Here is a 19,304-nt window from a genome sequence, read left to right on the forward strand (position 1 = left end):
GACAAACCAGTGTTCAAATCCACTTTAATGAAGCCCTTCCAGAAAAAAAAAAGGAAAAGGAGTGCACTAATTACAGTTCCACAAGCCACATTGCTGTGTCAGGCGATTGAGATTCAGATTTGCCATTGAAAATCCATTTAAAAGTAAAAGTTTTGGTCTTTAGGTTTTTAGGTTTTTGATTTTATTCGCCTCTTGTTTATGGCTCTTTTGTCAAATTCAACCAGAAATAAATCTTAGATTGTCACCATCCAGCTGGGCTGAGTTCAGTTGGAATTAAGATGGGATGCCTAGCTGTTCTGTAATATGAGTCATTGTCAGCATTTCCACTAATATATCACTCCACGCTGGAGGCTAGGAGGAGAGCTTACTTTTTTTATGTTTCTCAACCCTAAGCTGATTCAGAGGCCCTTGCATGCTCTCACAAGTAACTGTGTCTATTCTTTCCTTGCAAGTCTCCAAATGTCAGAACCCCTGTCTTTTATTTAGTAGAACTGACTTTTACCAAACATTTTGCTGCTTTTAGTGACCTGAAAAATGCTGGCTTCATCAAATGTGGCATCATATCGCTTTTTATTGCTTTTCTGGATATGTTACTGTCTTGAAGTAAATACACGAATAAATGAAAACAGTGTTTGGAACCCTTTTCAAGAACACGTCCTTCCCCCGGTTGATAGCACAGGGACAGATTCCGAGTACACAGTGAGCGTCATCACTTCAAGCCACTGTTTTCATTGGCTCCCTCGCGCTCTGTGGAGCTCTTGAGTTTGATTGACACAGCGTGGTTGCCATTGCTTTATGCACCCTTCCAAAACATTCCTATCTTTTGCTTTTATATTGATGTTGAACATGGAAGTCATATTTATTTCATTAGCTGTGGCTGTGCATCTATCACGCGTTAACCTTTTTTGTGACTTAACAGTGATCCCAGTGTTTGGCATGCTGTTTTTTACCGCTGCAATAGATGGGCCGGGCCATTCTGCTGTCATTTTCCTGATTGATTAGCATTGTTTTTGCATTGTTGCATTGTTTATCTTGCCAGAGATATTCAGGGTTTCATGCAACTATTGAAGTGTGTCCAAGAAGCACTTGCACTGAAGCAATCCTACTTTTTTATGGTTAGCTTTCTCATGGCATGGGAAGGGATACTGGGATTAGGAGGGTTCCTTTTATTGGGATCTTCTAAGTGATTATTTATTTGTTATTTCCTTTGTGCCATCCTTTTGTGTGATTATCTGTCATCTAGATGTGTGTGTGTGTGTGCCCTTGTTCCTCTGCCTCGCTGCACTACTGTCTTTTTTTTACATATCAAACTCATTGAGTGCTTTAGTGAGCTGTGGATGTGTAATTCTTTCACTGATGTGTCTGAGTGTATAACTAACGACTGTTTTGTCTGCTCCCGTCCCTGATAGGAGAGTGTGACCGAAGAGCAGAGATCAGCTGCTGAAAGAGGAGCTACTCACACAGAAACTCAAACAGTAAGTACAGAATTATTTTAGCATGTATTAATGACCGCTTAATATTTTGCACTTGTTTTGCATGTATACCAACTGTATGTTGACTGTGATGCACAGTATGTGCACTTTTGCTGCACACATACATCACCAATGTATGGAAAGAGGGAAGTCTCAATACAAATGAGAAATGTGTCATAATACACAAACAAAGATCTGAATATTATATAATACAGAGATTTTTTTTTTCAGAAAATACCATACAAATTAAATGAATGTACACAGTTTTACAAATAATCACAATTTACGTTGAATAAATGAATATATGTCAAAAATTACTCTTTGGTCCTAAATACAAAGGTGCTTAAAAAGTCGAGCCAGTTGAGGATGCATGTCAAAAATAAGTCTAAAAATTACAATATTTCTCTCTTTCTCTGTTATTGTCTTTTGTGTACTCTGTGTATGCTGGGGGAAGTGTCAGGAGATTTTATCAGGTTAAAATGGCCAGTTACCAGGGGAGGGAGGTCATTATCTCTCCTGGGGTGCAATGTGATCGTAAGGATTCTCAGGACATGCAAAAATTGCATTCGACTTCCAACCACATGATGCGTTAGAAGAATACTCCAAAACATATAAATAAAATCTTTTCAGTATCGAATACTCACACACAGTCCTTTGTGGTGGATGACAGCTGTTGTCAGCTTGAATTCACAGCAGTTAGAATAAATTCTAATAATGGCGACCCAGAGTCATGGCAGAAATCATGTCAGAACATATAAAAATGTCCATAGCAACTTCTCAAAGTCCACTGATCCCAATCATCCATTTCTCCACTGCTGCTCCAGATGTTACAAACAGACATTGCTTCACCATAAATTGCTTAATATTCCACTTCCAGCAAAGTTTCAGATCTGTGAGGAGGTAAATGCCTGACAGGGAAGTAGTAGCTAACTAGGGGTGTTTGGAACATACTCAACATATGAATCAAGGGTGAAGGAGAAGATTATGCTGCATGAGTGCTGATACTCACTTTTGCTAGACACAGCACTGTGGGTTTACAGAGCTGGGATTATAGCTGGGTTAAGGTACTTAGTGTGGTTAGTTTCAAATTAAATGAAATGGAATTTTATTTTCAGCCATTGAAAGTCCTTTTGAAGAAAAATAATCCAGTTAGTTAAAGTTATACATTGAAATTTTCTTGATTGCCTGGTGACTGGCTACATACCGTTCAGATTATCCTTTTGATGTCTTCAAAGCTTGAGTTGTCAAGTTAGTACAATCTGGTTTACGCTTGATGGCTTTTCACATAAAACTGGCAAAACAATGTTCACAAAGGATGACTAAGGGGAACCTCCAGGCCAACTTTCTTTTAAGCTAATAAGGTCTTGATTCTCTCAACAAATCTTGTCAACAGAAATTTGGTTGACTTGGTTTCTATCTGAAAGCTCTATAGCTTTAGAGAAATAGGCAACACGTGAGACTCCTTGCCGCTAATGTACTCTAAGAACAATACCGCATTAAATGTCGCACAGTTTATTTATAATACATAATGCAGACTAGTGCATATACACTCACTGTTCCCATTTTTAAAATGACCTGATTGTTCTGATTATGCAGATGTTGAACTATTTATCCAACTTCAAAACGCAACATGCATGTATGGATCTGGAGGAGTTGGAGGACCTGAGTCCTCCAACTCGGAGACCTGAGTTGACAGTTTTCTATAGTGTCAGTGAATGCATTTCTTTAAGATGGGCAGTATTATTAAACAAAGGAGGGTATATTTGTCATCACCATGGTTTATTTACAAATCATCCAATGTGAAGGGGTAAGGAAAGAGGGTTCATGCAAAATTGTATGTAAGATTGTAAGATTCATCGCGCAGAAGTTGATGTGGGTCTTCAGCCTGTGATGGGGAACACAATGTGTCTCACAGTACAGCTCTTCTTACTCTTGAATGTTCATAAATTTGGGTTAAGCAGAGGAGGCTTCCTCTGCTTTTACTTTGCTGTTTGGCTTAGTGCAACTCACCAGCAAATTCATGTTCCTCAGAATGTGCCACAGGGATTTTGGTGAAGGCCTTGTTGGATTTTATCAGCAGACAGCTGCACACACTGTCCACACAGCCCCGCAGCTCTCTTGGGTGCTCTGTACAGTAGAAACTGGTAAGCTGAGGAGCCACGTGAGGACAACATTGCCGGTCATGTACAGAACATTCAGCATTGGTGGTCTGTGATACCAGGTCCAACCACTAGGGGGCAGTGGTATAGTAGTGGTGATGTGCAGAAATTGTTTATATAAACAGATTGATAATGATCAACTTCTTGGTATCAGTTTATGTTTTTAGCTGTTATAGATTTAACATGTTCATAACATATATAATTCTCTATTTGGCAATTATTTGGAAACAATCATTGATATGCCCTCACTGGTAATGGATCCTTTGTTGAAATTCACCTTTGGATCCAATTTTATCATTAGCCCTCAAAGACTTGCTTGAGTGATAATCAATATGAATCTCTAAATTGTTACCAGCTAGGTTGTGCCCCTCTTCTCCTGTGAAAAACAGATACCCTGCAGATTGCAGGTAAATGCACAAGATTAACATGGAGGAAATCCGAAGAATATGAACACCAGGTTCCAGATCTCAGGATCTGCTTCCTTTGGGCCTCAAGGCCTCTCTCAGAGAGTTTTCAGAACACAGTATTAGTCAGCTGAATAAAAAGGATCTTAAGAAAATATTTTCCTCATTAGTTTTCAAGTTTCCCACGAAAAAGGAGCTATGCAAAGCCATTTCCTTAGAAAATTCTCTAAAATCAAGATTTTCCCTGTGAAGTATTGTATAATGTAGAAGTCTTATTCATTGGAGAAATATCATTGCAACTATTCATCCAGTCTGCTATATTTGTGCATTGCTTCTGTGTATTGAGGTTTTCCCAGAGCCATGCACAGTGATAATCATGTTAATGACAGCACTGCCAGACAGGAGGCAGAGCTCTGAATGCTGCGGTGTGGTCTTTGAAAGGACCACTGTATTTCAGAGACAACTTTCACCTCTCCTTCTCAATGGATCATTACCCCCGTGTATGCAGTGATTTATGAGCTGCGTTACAAATGCTGGGAGCAGTTCCTGTCTGGGGGGGCTGACATCCACCCATTGATTGCCAGTATTTGTCTATGTGCATGTGGGTTTGTGTGTGTTATGGGCATGACAAAATGGGGGCTGGACTGCTGTAAAGGTTTGTTAAAGCCAATATGAGCATGTCTCTTTCAGTCTGTCTGAGTGTGGGTGAGTGTTTTCCTGTCTGCATGTGTGATACCTGTGTCCTCTCAAGTCTAGAGTTTCACCCCTGGTAACTGGATACAGTAATGTTTCACTCTGCTGGGTGCTGATTGATTGTATTTTAAATGGAGCAACGTGAACCCTAAAACCAAATGGCACTGAGTGCATCACTGAAATAATGCCACACACATGCTCAAGGCCGCTAATGGACCTGATTTTGGACCTGAGCTAAAGAGAAAAAGTAAGCAAAGGATGAGCAAAGACCTGCAAAAAGCTGCAGCTTGGTGTTTTCTCAGATTTGTCGTTGCTAATGTGCTCAGCTTTGTGTCTTTTGTGTAGAGATTAGCCCAGTCCTGCTTCTATTGGGCGAGGTTGAACACGTTGTTGTTTGGACAGGTCGGTGTTGAACTCTAGCCATGGTGAATCTCTGCCAGCATCAGCTCACATCTTCCACTGACAGGCTACTGTGAGACTATATTAGCCTGTGACTGATGCATATCTCTCAACATGTGTAGGCATGTGTTTATGGACATACTCTTACGTGTATTTAGTGTTTCTGGCGACATGAGTCATCACTGGGTGAGTTTGCCTGTGTGGATGTTTTTACTGTAAACAGTTTGCACTGGTTACATGGAAAAATGCATTCCAGAGATTAATTTTGTATATGAAAGTGCGGGTGAATGCACTGCATGCGTTTTTAGGCCAGCGCAAGCAGCGATGTGTGTGCTATCATAAGAAAGGAAATAGCAGGTGTTCAGAGAGCTTGTATCAAAGTGTCGTGCATAGTTTTATTTGCGTGTGCCTGCTGTCTCTTGTCTCTCTCTCTCTCTCATATGTGTATGTGTATGCGTTTGTGTATGTGGACCACCCAAAGCCTTTGAGGTCATAACAATAACAGGTCCACTTCCTTCCAGCGATAGGGCAGTGGTTCCAGCTGAGGGGCAGCAGACGGGATAGACGCTATCAGTCCACATCACAACAACAGCCACTCCTCTGTTTAGTGGACTTGTCACAGCTGTGTAGAAGGTTATTCCCCCTCTCAGTGCCATTATCTACATTTGCAGAATCCCAGCTATACTGCCACAGCGTTGTATTTAGTGTGATCTTCTTGAAAAGCATAGCTCAGTGTGTTAATCCATCTTTCAACAGATGTTGCAATTAATATTTTTTCTTTTGTCTAAAGCATCTGTTGCAAAATGTGGTGTATTAGAAAATCTTCTCTTAGTGTTTTAGGTTACTTCACTTTTTTTTTCCTTTTAACTTCTGTGTAAACAAATTCCTCTGGTTAGACAGCATTTTCATTTTTGCGATTCTTTATTTTGTGATTCTCCCTCCTCCTGGTGAGCGAAAATACACTGCGGTAATTAATATGATAATATGTGTGGTGGCATAATTTTTTCCAGGCATCACTGCGAGCCATGTTGAATTGAGGTCTGAGTGAGGTTTCAGCTGGAAACACTGAGGAGAGGCCTAGTACAGTATGTCTCTGTCGGTGCTTGGCCAGTTAAAGAGGGGAAATAATATTTGTTTTTTGGAGAGACGAGTGCTTTGCCCACAGCCAGAACTATTCTTATTTGCCCAGATAACTGAGTCGAAAACGTAGCTGTGTTCACCTTAGTGCAGCGTTTGCTCTGTGTGAAGCAGCATAGGTTTAAAACAGTTCACTTTCCGCTCCAATTATTATTCTGCTTTTCTCATGAAACTTGAAAAACAACACAACGTGCTAACACACAATGTATGGGAACCACAGAGATGATACTGTAGCTTCAGCTTGATGATTTATGGCACCGCACAGTTTAGCCTCAGGAATCAAGTGCGCTAATGCGTTTGATCAAAAGGGAATTCCATCACAGAGCTACTTATGCTTTGAAACATTGTTTTCAGATTACTCTTCAAATTGGTTTCTCAACACCCCGACCCGTATAGGCTGCTAATGTGCAAGGGGCTGATTTATGATGTTAAATGACAGTGGAGCACTCATCTGTGGTTAAACTGGGTGCAGTATGCTACTCAGATGCCCATGGCTGCCAGTCCCCCGGTCTGTCTAGACGGGGTAAACACCAGGCTTTATAGACCTGCCGACTGACAATAACTGATGACTCGGTTTGTGGGATATGAGAGGCCGGGTCAGTTAAAATGATTGACAGCTAGTGGCATTCTTTGTGTGTGTTTGATGGGGGCTGTGGTGTAGGATCTGGTGCAGCGGCTTCATCCCTTTATGACTGATGTAAAACACCTTCAGCGAGGAGAATGAAAGCGCTCCACCTGCACAAGCTGTTATGAAATGATCAACACAAATACTGCTCATAAATGTCAGGTGGATGGGGATACAGTGATATAAATGGTATTTATCTGTGCTGTACTTTTGCGTTATGAGAAGAACTTTTCCCATAGCCAACAATAACATCCATAACACAGCTGATGAATCATACTGGTTTGATCAGATAACAAAGGCCCTGGGACCTTCCCAGGAAAGAGAGTGTTGGCTTTGATTTGCTTTAAGATCCCCAGATCTCATGCCTCCCTTGCTGTGCTTGGTGTGGCTGCTGTGTGACTTTGGGGTGATGATGGTAATTATTCTTGTTCTTATTTATGTGTTTTGCTTTTGGAGTTTCTGTGTGCAGCTTTGGCAGGGGGCTGGTTCCCCTGTGAGCGCCATGGAAACCCCTTCACAGCACTGGCACTGGATAACAGGTATCCATACTGTCACTATTAGATACACGGACATTCACATATACTCGAATACATGGATGTTGTTTTATCCGCTCACATTATTTCATACAGAGAAATTAGAAATGACTTTGATTCACAGAAGGATGTCAGCTTTCTAAGAACTACAGTATGGTTTGCCCTCTCTGCGTGATGACTGTCACCACTGGCATATCCGTCTTGAGAGAGAGGAGCTTTAATAGCCAAAGACTGGAATTTGTCTGCCACTGATTGAAGCAAGATGGTGAAACACAAAACTGTTCTTTGCAATTTGGTGTTAGAATGAAATCTATTTTATATCATCTGTTTGCACCACTCTGTCTCAAACTGTTTTCTGCATCAATTGTGTAAATAAAATGGAAACAGCATGAGTATCCAACAACTTCTTTTCCCTCTTTGTGCTTATTCATTTGGGCGTGCATGTACAATATTCGCTGTTTGAAGGTCTGAGTGGCAAATGCTAAATTAGTGAGTTAATGAAAAAAAATCTCATCTGTTTTAAAGACTTTAAAGTAAATCAAACACATCCTCTTAACAGGAGAACGTGCTTTTGTTAATGGGCAAGAGTCACTGAGTAAGCAGTATTTCTGTGATCAGTATCAGAGTTTCACCACACTGCCAAAGACATCCAACACTCTTTTGTAAACTACATACAACTTTAGGACGTACTAAATCGCCTATGTCTCTCTACAGTCATGCTTCTAAGGAAATACATTTTTTATTCTCAGTCTGTGTGGAAAGATCTATCAGAGTTCAGGATCAGTTTCCTGTCTTCTTTTCCCTGGTGGAGCTTTGTGTGCCAGCCTCACTCTCAGTTAGAATGATGAGAAGAGGAAGTGAGAGGTGAATGAGGAAAACAGCATGTGTGAAAGAGAGAGTGGGGGCATATCTGCTATACTTGGAATAGCAGTCTTAAGTTAGCACATTGAAGTGACAGAGATATTAGTGTGATTTTTCTTCAGCTGAAGGTTGGCAGGTTCATTGCACATTGCTGCTCTGCCCACAGTATGGCCTGTAGGGCCTGACATTGGCAGCCTTTACTTTTTAATGTTGCTTGGCATAAATAGTCAAACCACAGAATTGCCTCAGGTTAATGGAGATTACCCTGACAGTTGTATTCACAAGACCAGTGAGGGCAGAATTAGGGATTCATGCCTTCACTTTCACATCTAGGCTAAACCAACAGAACCTCTGCATCTTTACCTGTTAATATTTTTTTAACATCAAATGGGATTCAGTCCTAAATCCTGTTTTTCTTTTCTTTTTTGTACTGTCCTGGTTTGAAAATCCCCTCTGTTTACTGGTGTGCTGCACGAGACTGAGCAATATGTATTTTGTCCACAAGGGGGTAGACATTCAGCACACATACACCACCTTTTTTCACTGTCAAAGCTGTGGATCAGTTTTAGCAAGTGACTGGGGACACAGTGAATCCTGTCTGACTGTCTTTTAGCTGACTGTGTCTTCATGCTGTGTTTTGGTTTCGCTCCTGAATGAACACTGACACAAAATTCCTTAGAAACCAGATGCACAGTCATACCCCTCAAAACCCCAAACTGCACTTCAGCACAACACAGCGTGAAAGAGGGGACTTGAAACTCAAGAGGGCCCAGTCATTACTTGTAAGGACCTGGTTAGTACCCCATCAGCGTCTAGTTATCTTTGTCGTTTCTCTATAGTTCCACCTCTAAACCCTTAAGTAAGAGACAGACAGCCATGCTTGTGATTATATATTCATAAAGAAAGATGAAAGTGACAAACGTCATGAAAGATAGATTAGAAAATAAAGGCAGAATGAGGAGGAGATCGGTTAGTGACTGCGTGCAGCTTCCCTCAGCCACATTCACTTATCCTGCATGATGCATAAGGAAAGGAAATTATGATTAAGCTGAAATTTCAAATAGTTACAGATCTTGAGACGACCAGCATTTGCGACTCTCAGATGCTTTATTTATTTCTTTACTTCATTAATTATGTTAATGTAAGCACTTTGTCCTCATCATCTATCATGGCCTTCATCAGTGTTGGATGGGAGGTGAAAATATCCAAAATTTTGTTCTCTAACAACCTTGAACAGTGTTCAGTTTATGTTGGTTTTGCCATTATATGTACACAAGCTGCGCTGTAATTGGGAAATAATGGTAAATAATTTGAAGCAAACATCTTTGGTAGATGAATGAGTTTTCGCAGCGGGAGATATTTTGTGTAATTTCGCAGCAATATTTATGGCTGGTTATGTTTCCAGCATTGTGAGGCTTCTAAACAGTTTGTGTTTAATGTCGTTCTTAATGGGAGCCATGGTAACGCACACACACACGTGTGCACCACAAATACTGCAAAAAATGATTTAAAGGAGTTCACATATACGCTTATTCAAATGTTACATTTTCCAAGAAGCTATCAAAAATGCGAATGCAGTTCACATGTCACAATATGTCACATGTACGTTATGAGTTTTGTATGATCTGCTGTATGTCAGGTGAATGTCATGTCAAATATCTTCTGTGTGTGTCATATGGGTGCAGGGGATGCCTGATTTGTGGATGTGTCTGTAGATTTATGAGGCCCTGCACGTCGTCCTCGCACAGCCTGATAGTCACACTCCTCCAGCATATTCCTTTCCTGCTCTGCTTCTATCCCTTTCTCTCTCCCACTGCTTATTCCTCCACCAGGATACCACCACAGCACTGCATATCATATCTCTACATGATGTATGATCCCAAAACATTTTTGTCCCATTGTTTCTGGAACCACAGTTCTTCTATTGTCCCTCCACTGACAGTCCATTGTCACACTTTCCAACTTTGACTCTCAAGGGAAATTTGTTGGCTTGTATTGGCAGGATCCAAGCTTGTGTTGGCAGGACTGTACTGGCAGTATGCTGGACTATGAGTTCAAACTGGGGACGCTTCCCACCGTACGTTAAGGTGGCCTGTTTAATCTCTTAAAATCAGTGGCTAAGGAGGTGGACAGACAAAGCCTAGATTTAGCTGCTCTCAGTCAAGATGAATAAAAAATGCTTCTGTTCTCCAACAAGGCCCTGCACCAATACAGACAAAAATAAATATTTCCTCTGTTTTTATTGCCCTATCTATCATCCAGTGTCACTCATAAAATGGGCCTCTATTGTTTTTGAGGTGACCTGCTTTGACCTTTTTTCTTATGACATTATTTCATCAAGTTTCAACTGATTCACTTCAGGCATGTGTGTACTTTAAAAGCACACACTGTTAAGTGGAATTTCTGCTACCATACCACGACATTTGCTGATTTCATACCCATGAAGCAGATGCCATTGTGGTTGACGAAAGATACGTAGCAGTGTATGATACTTGTTTGAGATTGCATTTTCAGTTTAAAGACACACTGGTATGCTTGTAATAAGCCTAATCCGTCTTCATTGTGTTTGAACTTGCTGAACTCCACTTTTCAGATTCAAGCTCCACTGATTCACACATCAGAAAAGCCTGGACAAGTGCCATTCCTAATTCACTCAGCTTTTCCATTCATGGTCCCCATTTTAAGCTGCTTTCATAACATGATCTCAGTTAGGTATAAAAACAATCCTTTTTCATGTTAACATCTGGACTCTGATGGGCTGCTTGCTACCTGTCAGAAATGCAGAGTAGTGGAGTGTATATTTTCACAGGTAGAGGGGGTGTGACGCACTCATCTGTTCATGACCATCGGTTGTTTGCCTGTCAGTGCTGGAACAACACAGATGACTTGGCATACACGAGCATGTGTTTATATTCTCCTGTTCATTGATAGCTGGGGTTTGACAGTCAGAGCATCTCCGACCCCTACTGTGTTTGTTAACGTGCTCGCATTTGCAGATGCCGTGAAGGTCACCAATGAACACTGGGTGTTGCTTGACCTTGACCTGGGTGTGTTAAACCACTCAGGGTTGTTGTGAGAGCAAAAGGGATGGGAGGATTTGAGGGAGTGGGGCAGAATTTAAAGGAAGACAGAAAAGTGGGACAGTCTATTGGAGCAAAAACAGAAATCAAGAATAGCGAAAGGGACCTGCTGGTTGAGGTCAGTATTAAAGAAAATCGCATTTTGTGTTTATTGGTCATCTAAGGACAAAATATTGAACATATTTGAGAGCGAACTACAGTGGATAGATCGCCTACTATATTTGTTTTGGAACAATACCTTCTCTATTCTCCTGCAGATGGAATTTGGAGTCAGGTTGGTGGCTCAGGAAGATCCAATCATTCCATTGATATCTGGGAGAACGATGGTGATGTGGTTGTCCTTGAAGACAGAAGGGGGACTTAGTGCACCTGGACAAGAGTCGGCAGTTACAGAAGTCCAGTGGCTCGCGGCATTTTTAACAAATATTCCTGGAGCAATACGAAAGCGAGTTATGTAAGCGGTAGAGGTAGCCTCACGGGATCTATATCTGTTAGTGCAGAAATATTCATGCCATAATGCTGAGGGTGGGCGGGAGAGTGGGTGCAGTATTTTTATCATCTGTCAGACATTGGCGTAAAGATTAGTGAAGTAAAAATTTGGAGCAGATTCATGGAAGATGTTTTTTTTTTTTTTTTTTTTTACATGAAGCAGAGCAAAAGAAATGGAAAGAAAAGAGAAAAAGACCAATACAGATGACAGAGGATTTAACAGGGACATTAATATGTGAGAGGGACTACTGTGGACTGAGGGAGTATGTTTACTTGTGTAACTGTTGAGCATTAAGAGTGGATGTTCATTTACCCGTCATTCATATAAAGACGTGTGGCAGCCATTCAGGTCTCTTCTGCAGCCCAGTCCAGTTTGTGTAAATGTCTCGGAACCTGGGTGTTAAGTAATGAAGGGGACTCATGGAAAGTGTCATTTAATTCAGCACTGCTTGCCTCCTGTGTCCAGCTGGCTTTATATACTCATGCATATAAATATCCATGTATGCAATTAAATCGTGAAATGCTGTATCAGTTTCAGTTATTGGTTTTGTTCTTTCCTACGGTCTCGGGCACGACTCGAGCTAGGACTGTCTGTCACTGTGAGTTTATGACTGGTGAGGGAGGCGGCTGGTGAAAACGGGGTGTTTTGGAAGGAACAGAGGAGAGGAGTGATGAGGGAGACCAGCTACGCTGCCTTGTTCTGTCACAGATGTGGGTTTGGCTGGACACCGGACTGCAGTCTGACATTCTGACATCATCGGTTCAGGAAAATGAAGTGACAACAACAAAGTGTCTTTTCTTACGATGAGCCCCTACAGATTAATAAACCATCTGTAACGTTGCCCCCATCAAGCCCACAAACTGTCAACTCGTGCCAGTTCTTACTCTTGGTTGGTCTTAAAACAATGACAGCCCTTTAATTGTGCTCTTTTGACATGGATACAAGTCTGAATGAGCAGACAGTGCTGCCACATGTAAGGACCCTGATGGGGTTAAACTGGTCAAACAGAGTCGTCGCTGTCATCGAGAGCTTCAGTTAATATTTTCCGTGAACCCCATCTTGTCGCAAATTAAAAACATGCTCATTAAATGCGAGGTCAGAACAGTTGTGTGGCACATGTATTTACCATGCACACGTATATATTCAGCAGACATACAAATGAAGGCAGTGTCTGTCGCCACATGCATGCAATAAACACTGTTTGTCTGCCTCCAATTCTGTTGTATGATACAGATCCAAACTGAGGCTCCGTTCATTATCAGCTCTGTGCTAGAATTGTTCACAGGCCCAAGTTAAGCCCAGAGATTTAACTTTTGCCCTCAGAAATAAAAATTTCCAACTGCACAGCAGTGAAGGGCCCTGCTGACAAGCCTCAGTTACATGTTTGGAGGCAGTTCCTGTGCACTGACCTGGCTCAGGCCAGTGTAATCTGGATTACTGTCTACATGGTCTTTGTTGTTGTGGTTGGTGAAAATCAGGCTCCTCTGCAACTTCAAGTGTGGTGAAATCATGCTGAGCTGAGAGGTGTCCTCGGGGCGCATTGATTGAGGAAGCAGCAGAGTGCAATCAGTGATATTTAATAGCGCACACATGCATGTGCATATTTCTAGGTGTTTATGTATCATGCATGTATCTCCGCACTGAGAGCGTGTGGAACATGAACACTGATCTCAGGTTTCAAGGCTGAGATAGTTTGATTTCAAAACTTAATGCGTGTGTATCTTTGGCGTGTGTATCTTTGGTATGAATCTTTCCCTGTATGCGTATGTACTTGCGCACATTCATGAATGTGTGTTCTCTCTCTTTTATCAGTAGTTGGTAACAACCACAGTAAATAGCCTGTGGCAAAGTAATAGGTTGCATGGAAAATAAGGACTTGTACTATCAAAGTCAGGGTGTGTTTTCATTTGCTTTGGACGTTGTTCAGTTCCATCATAACTTCCACAAATGAAGCACTTGTTGTATCTGTTACAGGAGTGCTGTATCTATTCCAGCTGTCAGCTTGTAGATACAGGTGGTTTTTTTCTTTTTTTTTTTTGTTTAACAAAGGTAAATAATGTATGTACAATACAGTATCTACCTTTTTCTGCTGGACTGTATGCACTGTCAGTACAGATTATTGATTAGAATTCTTATATCACTGTTTGTTAATACTTCTATGCTGACAATAATATTTTATTAAACTAATGAAAAGGAAATTTATCTTTTGTGGGACGGATGTTTTCACTATGAATGTATTTAAAAAGTTGTGATGGCTTAAAAATAGTGTGTGTATTTTACACGCTGCGCTGTTCTCTGCCCGTATGTGTCTGTGGCACGTGTGCTTGTGTGTATCTGTGTGTGTGTGTGTCTGTGTGAGAGAGAGTGATGATGAGCTTTCAGTGACATATCCTGACATTAGGGCCTCAGCAGTCATCAGAGGTGCATCTCTCAGACACATTGAAGTGTCAGCCTTTGAAGATTATGACGTGCAATGCAATAACATGGATCTTTTTCCATGTTGTTATTACAGTTTTGTTTAGAGTATCAGGGCTCTGCACATGGAAGCTATTACCCTGAGGGCTTAGGAGTGCTTTTCCACAGGGAGAAAAGGGGGCTGGAGACCATCTATGCATTATGCCCAGGGGCTTGTTTTTCCCTGAAGCCCCCTGTCTTCTCCGTGGAGGAGAGGAAGGCCTGGTTTCCTTTTGAGGCTAACCACAAAGAGTGTGAAACCTGGCCCACAAGAAGTTATGTGTAGTCTTAAAAGAAAATGCCACTTTAAGGTCTATGAAAAGAGTTTGCAGTACAGTGTTATATTATGCATTTTATGAATCATTAATAGAACTAACGTAGGCTGCTGTTCATCAACCAAGATAACTGCAACCCACAGAGGAGTGAAGTCCAGTTCTTTCTGTCACTTTCTGTGCACATCATCTTTCCATCCCTAGCTGGACTTCACACTTCAGTTCACATCCAGCTTTGCCATGATGGAACATCAACCATCTCTTGCCTCTCAATTAAGAACCATCTGTATTCTTCCTTGCCCATTCAGTGACGATCCATGCAGCTCTGCCCGGCTGCTGGAATCAGTGGTCCAGAGTCAGCGAGCCTGTAAAGAAGAGGAGAGTCATAGGAAGCCCATCTGGACTCCATCAGGACTAGGTAAACAGAGCCAGATCCTACATGGAGCAGTGAAGCCAGGCCTTGGCTCCCACCCACCATCACAAAAGACTCAGGCAATGGCTCAAGATACAAAATGATACACACATTGTCATTAACTCAAACCGTGTGCAAAAATGCAAATCTGCTCAAAGCTCGATGTGCACACTCTCACCCTTGTGCCATTTTGGTTTAGTCCTCCAGCAGAGTAGAGCAGAACAGAGGAATTATAAATCTTCACCAGGGCCAGGTCAAATGTTTTCCTTTCGTCTTCTTTGTGATACATTAAAACTGTTTTAATAACGTCTGCTGTTTTACTGGCCTATATCTTTATCAACTTCCCCCTGCATCCACCACACACCAGTAGGTGCTATCCCCACTTTACCTCAAGTCAAAAAGGTATTCATCAAAAAGAGAGAATTATACCCACAGTGGAGTACAAAGAGAGAAGGAAAGATGTTATTGCACTTGGAGTATATTTTGATAAATGTAAGAATTTTGTGCAGCCAATTCCAGACTATAGAATCTGGGTTCGGTGTTCTCATTCATGACCTTTTGATACCCTGTGTGTAAGTATGAAGATTCTCTCCACAGTTGATTTAATGCTGCTATCTTGGAATTCCTCTATTGGGTGTCTCCACCTGGATCTCTTTGTAGTTTACATTAAGCTGTGAGGTTATGTAAAAAGGACGCTGAAGGAGAATGAAGTCAAACAACAAGTTTCTACACGTGTTCGGGTCATACCCCTCTTTCTCTTCACTCTTGAAACAACAGCCTTGTTCCTTCAGCACTCCATCTCCCAGCAGCCGGTCAGCGCTGTGTTTCTTCCTGCTAGTATATATCAGAGTCATCCAGCTTTACTTCATGTTCCAGTATCAACGTTAACTGTTGTGGACCTAACTCGGCCTTGTTGTCACACACTGCAAGGTTGGTTTGTTCTACTGGCACTCTGTGAACTCTACACTTCATTACCGTAGTGTTTTATTGACTTGAGATGTTTTTCCCTCTTTCAAATAGAGAGATTAACTGTCCCGGCCTTGCGCTCACTGCACATTTGATCTTTTGTTCTATGTGGTGATCAGCCTTGGAAAGAGGACCAGTGGCCATAAAGAAGCTAACTGCTCTGCGTCCTGTTTCTGGAGAGATTTATTGTAATAATCAGGTTGTAAGCGGTCATGGCCAGGGCAACGACATATGGAAATACGCAATGGTAATAATGAGAGTAGGCCTCCTTTATAAACACTGACGTTTGACCGAGCCTCTCATTAAAACGTATCGGAACCCCAGTGGTCCGTGTTGCAGTCATTGTCGATGCTCCGCAGTTGGAGATGTAGGATGGTTTGGACTGTGGAGTAGAAGTTCTCTCTCATCTGGAGTAATGCTGTTTTTTTGGTAAGCACTTCCACTGGGATCCTGCCTCCAGACACTGGAAACAGTTTGGGGTTAGGGGCAGACTGAGGCATAGCTGGCCTCTGCTTGTTCCCTTGCTACAAAGGATTTGTGAACCTCAAGTCAGGCTACTTTAACCTTCACATTAATGTGCAACTGGAAAGCATAACCACTGCATAGCACTGATTTACTCAAATTTATTTCGATGAATACAACTATACTCGGGTGAAAAGCTGCATGAGTCTATTCCCCATAATCTGCCCTGTTTGTTCTGGGGTTTGTGCAGTTAAAACTGCTTCTGATGGGTTTCAAACCATGTATGAGTGTGGCAATCCCAACTCTATCGCCAGACCTCAGATAACATTTTTATCCTGTTCATGGCATCTATAGCATGGTGACGGTTAGGGGTGTAAATTACATTCATGGTTAGATTAAGGCAATTAAAACTCTTAATAAAAAGGTGAATGTTTATTGCAGGTTTGTGATGAGGAGGTTCTGCGTGCATGAAACTCAGACGTGCTGCACCCTTACTTTCAGCCTCAGTACATAAAGGGCACATTTCCCTGCATTTGCAGTGATACTGTGCTGATGATCTTTACTTACTGCCTGTTTTTGCCCACAGCAGGAAAGATGGATGCTAACTTTAACAAAATCTATATTCCAGACATGCCTCATCTCTCAATCGAATGCAGGTTTTTACATTAAGACAGGAATTTGAAAAGAGTGCTGACAATCTAGATTATGAGTATATGAAAGGTGAAAAGTGTGGAAGAGACAAGGAAACAGAGGGAATGAGGACATGGGAGATGTCGTCTGGCTGTGGATGTGTGCATATATCCATATGTCTGTATTTAATTTCTCTGTGCTGTGGGGATTCCATTACCTTTTAGTAGGGAGAGCATTATGTCGCTTATGAACACCATGTGTCTGTCTTCCTTGTGTACATGGGAAACGTTTATTAGATCTTGCCCCCTGAAAATGAAGACTGCACCATATGTAGGTCTGTCATTGTTTGAAATTGACCAAAACGGAGTCTGCCAGTGTTACTGTTCACAGACATGTAAAAGTTCACTGCTGCTGTGGGGAAGTCTGTACTATACCTGATGCAAACTATACACTCACCGCTGGATATTTTCAGTTTGGTGAGACTGATTATTGTTTTTTATCAGGAGCAGATGCACTGACTGGCATCGTGTTTGTTCCAGCTTCAAGGCAGTTTCAAACAGGATCTGCCTGATTTAGGGCATGAAGTAGTGTGTTCCACATGCACCTTCAGTTAACCTGTCCTTAAAATTGGTCATTTTATGCCCCTTTAGACCAACCTAAACATGCTGTATGAGATAGCTGGGAAAACAGAGGTAGTACAAAAAAGTCTCTTCCTGAGGCCTCTTAGCCAATACAGACAAAGTGTGACATTTATAAAGAAATATGGTTCAAAGGTCAATAATTATCTCAGGAGAGTGATGAATTCTTATGCCCTTATTACAGAGCAAGAACTAAGAGAGATTTAAATTTCAACAGAAAAGGAGTTTGGCTTTGTTGATGATTTATATTTAACCCACTTTAAATAATTACTTGCTTCATCCTAGCGGCAGGTAAACCTTTTCTGTATATGTCAGAAGTGATAAGTGTTGGAAACCCACCCCATAATTTGAGCACGTAAGTCATCTTAAGTGCACCATAAGCCTCAGTCCCTCACCACATTCCTGTGCCACCCAGACTCCAAATTACTGTAAACTAAACCAAAGCCACGCCATGGCAACGGAAGGGTGTCAATTTGGACAGGAAAGAATTTATTTGAACGTGACTAAAGTTTCTCTGGCTCAGCTCCCTGGTGGGGATGTGGAGAGGGTCTGTCTCTGGTTACTCTGTCCCTTGACGAATATGCCACATGCACCCCAAACAATAGCTGATTCATCCGTGTCTCTGTCCATCTGCGGCAGCAGCCGTGGAGGCCGTCAGGAATGAAAAACACCTCAACCCATACATGCATACAGTACATATATAGATAAAACACTTACAATCATGCATAAATAGAGAGCTATGTACATCTATACATGCTAAATTAGTATTTGATGACCAGAAAAAAAAGTTAATAACATCAAACATGTGACTAATGATACTGAAGTCTGAAGTGATACTGAGTCTGTTAATTTCCTATTGTAGAACTATAGCATGCTCCAGCATCTGGTAATGCACTGATCTGATCCACCAAAATTGATTTTGGGGTATACTTGGTATTAGTATACTCACCTTATTAAGTGGATAGATTATCAGCTACATAAGACCAAAAGATCAAGAATGGCCAAAATGATGGGGTGACCCGGTGGCCCAGCGGTTACAGCTCCAACCATTAACTTATCTTTAGTTGGCATCCCACCAGGGACCTGGGTTGCATGTCTTTCTATCTCCATCTCTCTCTCATCATTTCCTGTCATCTCTTTACTGTCTACTGTCAATAAAGGCTTTATGCCTTTGCTGACCTTTAATGACCAAAATAAATTACATGCAGTGAGGCGCACAGATTTTAATTAAAAGGAAAACACTGCCGTCAAATCAATAACTGGTAGTGGCAAATACACTGAATTGAGAAACAAAAGTTTGGATTGATGCATCACTACTTTCATTCAATCTCCTACAGTCTCCCTTTGAGTACCTGGTATGACCTTAGCTGACTGATTCTTATCAGTCTCACATTTCTGTGTCTCAGAATTATCTGGGAGGCCCTGCGATGGAGCTGTGACCCAAAATGTCATGCCCTTCAAATGAGGAAACCAGCTCTGTTTGTTTTTTCTTCTCCACAGCCTGCTAGCATGACACACATACATGCACCGTGAAGTTGTTTTTTTACTTAGCTAGCATAGAGAAGTAATTGATTCACAGCATCTTGCGTGGACACATACAGTAGGTTCTGTAGACGC

The sequence above is a fragment of the Toxotes jaculatrix genome, chromosome 5 (assembly GCF_017976425.1).
Source record: "Toxotes jaculatrix isolate fToxJac2 chromosome 5, fToxJac2.pri, whole genome shotgun sequence".
Taxonomy (NCBI): Eukaryota; Metazoa; Chordata; class Actinopteri; family Toxotidae; genus Toxotes; species Toxotes jaculatrix.